Genomic DNA, 6,022 nt, shown 5'->3' with positions numbered 1-6,022 from the left:
TATTTTAACAGCAGAACAAAATGTGGTAACCCTTGAAGCAACAATATTGGTGGTTGACTTTTTCTGCTGAGTGTCTCAAACGTTTTACAAGTTTGTTACTGACTTTAGTCAAAACCAACCACAAACCTTTCTCAAGCTACCTTTCTCATGGCCGATACATTTTTTTTTACATGGCAGTATTTCTCTGCCCTGCCTCAGAAGACACTATATATGTCCAATAAATGGGCAGAAGTGTGTGCATATCTGTCTTGCCATGAGCCCATGCAAAGGAGGAAACAGGAGGCTTACTTGTCTGTTGCTGTTACAAGCCTTACATTTTACATTCTCTCCTTGGAATGATCAGTATTTATCTCTTTTTTTCATAATTTATAAAAATCTCAAAGCCATTTGCCATCTCTAAAAAGTCTGGACATTGCTGTTTGCTGAATACTTTTTCCTAGCTATTGATTGTTCTACAGAACCTCCCCCCATTTTAGAAATACTGTACTTTTAATCACTCTCATGATGGTCTTTCAACCAAATAAGCACAGAACAGGATGTGATTATAGGCTAGAAAAAACAAGTGCCATCTCCAGAAATGCAGATTCTTTCAAAGATACTTAGTGATACGGTCTCCACTACCAGATAAAAACCTTTCCAATTTATACAACTCCAAATCAACTTTTTCCATAGTAATCAAAATTGGTACATACTGGTAATTTCATGGCTTGATAGGCAGAAATTGTCTGAGAGTCTTATATCTGAAAATAACAAAGTACACCATTAATATGGGCATAGAAGGAGATATGTATTCACCTACACACCCCACACACACTCCCCCCCCCCCCCCCCCCCCCCAAATAATATATATAAAGGGTGTACTTTGACCCTATGCTTCAGTGCTATTCCTTTGAACTGAACTGCAAGTAGAGGCGGAAGACGGAATAACTCACAAAAGGACATCATGCCAGTTTGGAAGGTTTATAAGCTTGTTGTAGAAGAAGTAACAAATGTTGAGCACACCTAAATTTCTCTGGAGCTCAGGTGAATCTCTGCAACTATATCAGCCCTTTCTTATTACTGGTATGTGTTTTCATTTATTGCAGTCTGATGGTTGGTGTGTGTGTAGCCAGCCCAGAATCAGGGAGGGCAAAAGTCAATGCTATGTCATTTCTGTTTCTACACAATGCACTGCATCTCTGTTGTCTCTATGAAAGTTTGCAAAAGCTTGCTTTATTTGTTGAACTTTGGTTCCACTGGAAGGTACCTACAAAAGCTCATTCCAGAAAGTTTCACAGTAGCAGTTAGGGTTAATTGCTGACTTCTTGAGTAAGCTGACAAAATTTTAATGAATTTCAGATGGTCCTAAAAATATTGTAGTTCAAAAAGACATCCTAATACAATCTGTTTCTTTGAAGTCCTGCCTTCATTTTCTTCCTGAGCTCTCCTTTATAGGAGAGGAATCTTTTTTCTGCTTACTGAAGAACATTTTTTAGTTTTTAATTTCAAGATACTTGGAAATTTTCAGGGGGAGACTGATGGACTTTGATGAAAGGTTTTTGTTCAAAGTTTGCTGTTCAAAAATGTTTCCACATTTTAGCTTTCCAAATAGTTACAATAATAATTCTAAAATGTATAATGCACATACACCACTGATTCAGAAAAAAACAGAAATATAAAAGCATGGGCAAGGTTGCTAATGGCTGATGTTTGACATTCTATTCACTCTGCAAAGAATAATCAGAAAGAGATGGTATTTTGAAACACACCAAGACATCAGGCTAAAAGAGACCTTCTGCATCATCAACTTGAGATACTGCTGTCTTAGGCAATCATGTAAAGCTGCTAATGCATTTATTAAACTGTAGGAATTAAATTCATAGTTAAACAATGTAGAAAAATACAATAAAAAATCAACAAATACTTAAATCATTGGATACTTGTGAAGAATTGACCTTGCCTGGCTCTGAGGATCAATTGCTTGGAACAGGCTCTGCCTTCACGTGATTTAACCTCTGATACACCCCTTTATACAGTATGTGTTGTTTTGCGTCACTATTAACATAAATGTGATAGTACTTCCACTTTAGCTTTCATGTGACTCTTTCTGTGTTAGGTTATTTAAAGTGCTAAAAGCATGAGACCAGCTCTCTGGTTCATGAAATTCACATAATTTATATATGTGTGAGCCCATCTGTTGCTGGGCACGCATGTGAGAGTGTATGGACCTGTTGTAGACAGAGTACCTCTGCTTCTGCACGCAGCTGGCAGGTGAGCTCTCAGAAGGGCTTATGCAGAAGCCCTGACCCCTGTGAGATCTGTGGCCATGATATTCAGGTTGGGAAGGACTCAGTGTGGACCTAAGACTGCTCCCAACCCTCAATGATGCAGGCCATTGAAAATCTCACTCATATTTACTATTCATACTTTGGTTGCAGTCATCTCCAAAGACAGACGGTCTGAACCTTAGCAGTTTTTTCAGCCTGAGAGTGGGATGTCCCAATGAGGTAAGTATCAGTAATGATAGAAATGTCACACTTCCCGCCTCTTTTCTTCCCTCCCTCTCTTCTGTGGCTCTACGTTTTTACCCTCTCCCTGGGTCTGTTGCCCACCAGACCATCCTGGGAGATGATCTAACTCATTAAAATAGCACAAAACCACCCAGATTTTTTTGCTGGATTTTTCTGCTGGATTTATTTTCTGTCATAATAAATTAAACTGGCTCACAGAGAGGACTGAAGTGTGCCAAAGCCAGCACCAGATGTGCAGAAGGAACACATGGTGAAGACTGGAAGTGAAAGCAGGGAAAGATGTGGAAAAAAACAGAGTAGTAACTCACCATTTTGGGGAGTTTCAAGCTGCTAAATTTTTTCACCATGTCTTGTGTCCTAAGATCAGAAACTAAGTCTAATGAACTGTAAGTACTTTTTTGTCCAGTGGTGACCTTTGTATACACACAGGCTGAAATGTCTATGCTCTAGACAAGTCTGATTTATTACCTATATACTACTAAAGCTGTCTGAGTTTTGAGTTATAATAACATGAGCTCTTCTCTTCCAACCCAGTTCATTTGAACCAGAATTCTCACAACCCTTGTTTGTTTGGTGTAGTTTCTACAGCATATGGATTCCAGTATCTAAGGCAATATCCTTCTATGAGGTCCCCTGAGAGACAATCATTTGCATTACAGTTAGTGCAGCATTAATGCTATTTGACATATTTTATAGAGACACATCCCAAGGCATTGTCATAAATCCCTGAAATGTGACAAATACATTAAAAGCAAACCAGGCAATTAAAATGCCTTAAAAAAAAAAAAAAGGTGAGATGGCATTAGCGAACTCAAACAAATCCAAAAATTCTCCAAGTCAATTTCACAATTTAAAACCATAATGACAAGATGCTCCTTCTCCACTCACTTGTCACTGGACCCTTGGCATTTGCAGCAGTCACAGAGCACAGACTGTCTTTAGGGCCATAATGCATAATGAACTTGGACAATGAAGACAGAAGACTATTTAAAGCTTGGTAAACTATTGAGTAACCTTAGCATCCATCCTATAAAAGGGTGGAAGTCTACAGGGAAGTATCACAGACACAATTATATTCTGGCTGACCTTAGTGTGAAGTAGAATACAGCCAATACCATTTCATGCTGTCTCCAGACCAGGCAGGATATCATTAGCCCAGCAAGTGAAGCATTGCATTAATCATTCTTGTGCTAGAATTATCATCTGGTGCAAGACAAGAAATGCCTTGCCTTATGGCTAACCCTTTATGTCTCAAACTACTGCTCTTTTACCCCCTTAAAACATCATTTTTAAAGCCTAAAGACAGTTTATTTCTGAACAGACAGTAGAAATGTTTAGCAAGAACTTAAAGCTGCTATGATAAAACACATTTTTAACTGCAAAATGGTTAGTAGATTGTTGCCATTTTCACTAACAGTAAGGGAAAATCAGCCCCATCTCTGTAAGTTACACTCTGTCCCTCAGTACCGTGCAGTCAAAGTAATTGGGGAGGTTGCTCAATCTGGCCTTTTATTATAAATTATGTTACTGTAGAAATGCCTGTCAGTCAGACCGGGACTGTACACTAGGTGCTGCGTAGTCCCTCGTCACAAAATTGCAGTGCAAGTACATTATCATGCAATTGCACATAGCCTTAAGTATCAATAACATACAAAAGTAGGAAACTATCTAAATGGTCCAGAGCCTAAATGCCAAGCAGAAAAATGTTACTGTAAGTACCCTATGAAATGAAAGAAAAGTCAAGCATTCACAGTCCCACTGTTGTAGAGAAGACTGAAGACTCATCCACAGCAAACCAGTAAAGTGCCACGGGACCCATGGACTTGCAGTCCTAGAAGCAGCACAAGTCCAGCTCTAACCTCCCTCTGTTTTGCACCTTGTTGGTTCTGTCTCTTTGCTTTTGTTACTGCTGAAGCCAGGTCAATAAAAAAGCAGGATCCTGTTTCCAAACAAAAGAAGATAAAAGTCTTCAGGCTGAGGTACCTGAAAATGTGTGCTAAAAGAACTATTATAAAACATCTGTCAAAGTAACATTTTTGTCTTGCTGAAATGCTTGATGCAAGAAGACAATCCATCAATATGAACTCATTTGAATATGATACCAATTACTATCACTGATTTTACTACCCATTAATTAGGGGCAGAGCCCCCCCCCACACTTTCTTTGCTAGCTGTACTTGTCTTCTTTTATGTTTATTTGCATGTTTTGTTTGTGAGAAAATTACAGTATATCTTTGTCTTGAGCATTATTATAGTTAATGATGTACTTACAGAAAGCAAAATTGCTGTCTAAGCCATTAAAATGGCTAACTGCAAGATCAAGACATATGTCTGGAGAGATAAAATATTCTTCGGAGTTCCCATATTCTGGGCCAGCTATTAAAGGGCTTAACTCGGTTTTAATCATTTCCTTCATAGCCAAATGACCACTGACAGTGTTGCAGAAATCAGTCATAAAACTTAATAGGAGCATGAGGATTTTGATCAAAAGCAATAAAATATGTACAGAAGTGATGAAAGGATAGGAATTACATTATCAAAAATATTCATAGTTACTGAACCTGAAAAGTCCCAAAGGTAGTCTCTGGCTTAGCTAAATTGGCTCTGGGGCTGCTGACTTCTGAGGAGTGGACATAGGCATCCTTCACATGAGTGGTTCACCCAAGATCTAGGCATCTTCTTAAGGAAAGCAGACCATGAGAACAGAGTGCCGATCTAAAAGTTACCATGAAGCGATGCTGTGACATGAAGCATTTAGTTTTCTTAGGACTGTGTTAAACTGTTCAGAATGGATGTAGTGCCTGAGATGTAGTGTATGAAGTGTTTGCAGGTAGGGGTGCTGCTTTTCCACGAGGGCTTAATCCAGGCTCCGCTAGGATAAATGCATGTATATTTCCCCAGCAGTGGCATTTTCTTGCTGTTACCGCAATGGATCAGCTCTGGAAAGTGAAAAAAGTCAAAAGAAAAAATAAGAGGCCATGGCAGGGTGAGGAGAGAGAAAGTGAAGTGCTCTTACTGGTGTAAGAGCATCCCCACAAAAACGCCAGCTGTTGGTGTGTCATTGAAGCTAGGGGCTGTGTATGATCTCAGGAAGTCTTTCACAGGCAGGACCATGCCAGAATTGGGCAAAACTTGCATTCAGATCCATGAGCTGATTTTCAGTGTGAGAACTGATACACAAAAATCAGCATGACTGCAGGAGTGGAACTGAAGATTCATGACCAAAATTAAACCTTAGCAACATCAGCTTAATTCTACAGCAGCTCTCCTTACCCAAGCCAGGGACTCAACTGTGGTGTACTCTGTGTGACACCAGGACTGGCTTGGGATTTCTGAAAAGTCTTGTCCAGAGGAAAGAAACCGTGAGAGAGAAGATAGGGAAAAGATGATTGTTGTTCCAGTAAGCACTCTTCACAACTTTGTGCCAGCCCCAGTCAGTACATCCAAGCCTTGATTTATGTGTCTTAAAAACACTGAGCAGCTCCCAAAGCAGGCTGTTTCCCTGGAGAGGA

The sequence above is a fragment of the Accipiter gentilis genome, chromosome Z (genome assembly GCF_929443795.1).
Source record: "Accipiter gentilis chromosome Z, bAccGen1.1, whole genome shotgun sequence".
NCBI classification, from domain to species: domain Eukaryota; kingdom Metazoa; phylum Chordata; class Aves; order Accipitriformes; family Accipitridae; genus Astur; species Astur gentilis.
The sequence above is the reverse complement of the archived record's forward strand: the minus strand, read 5'-3'. Positions refer to the sequence as shown.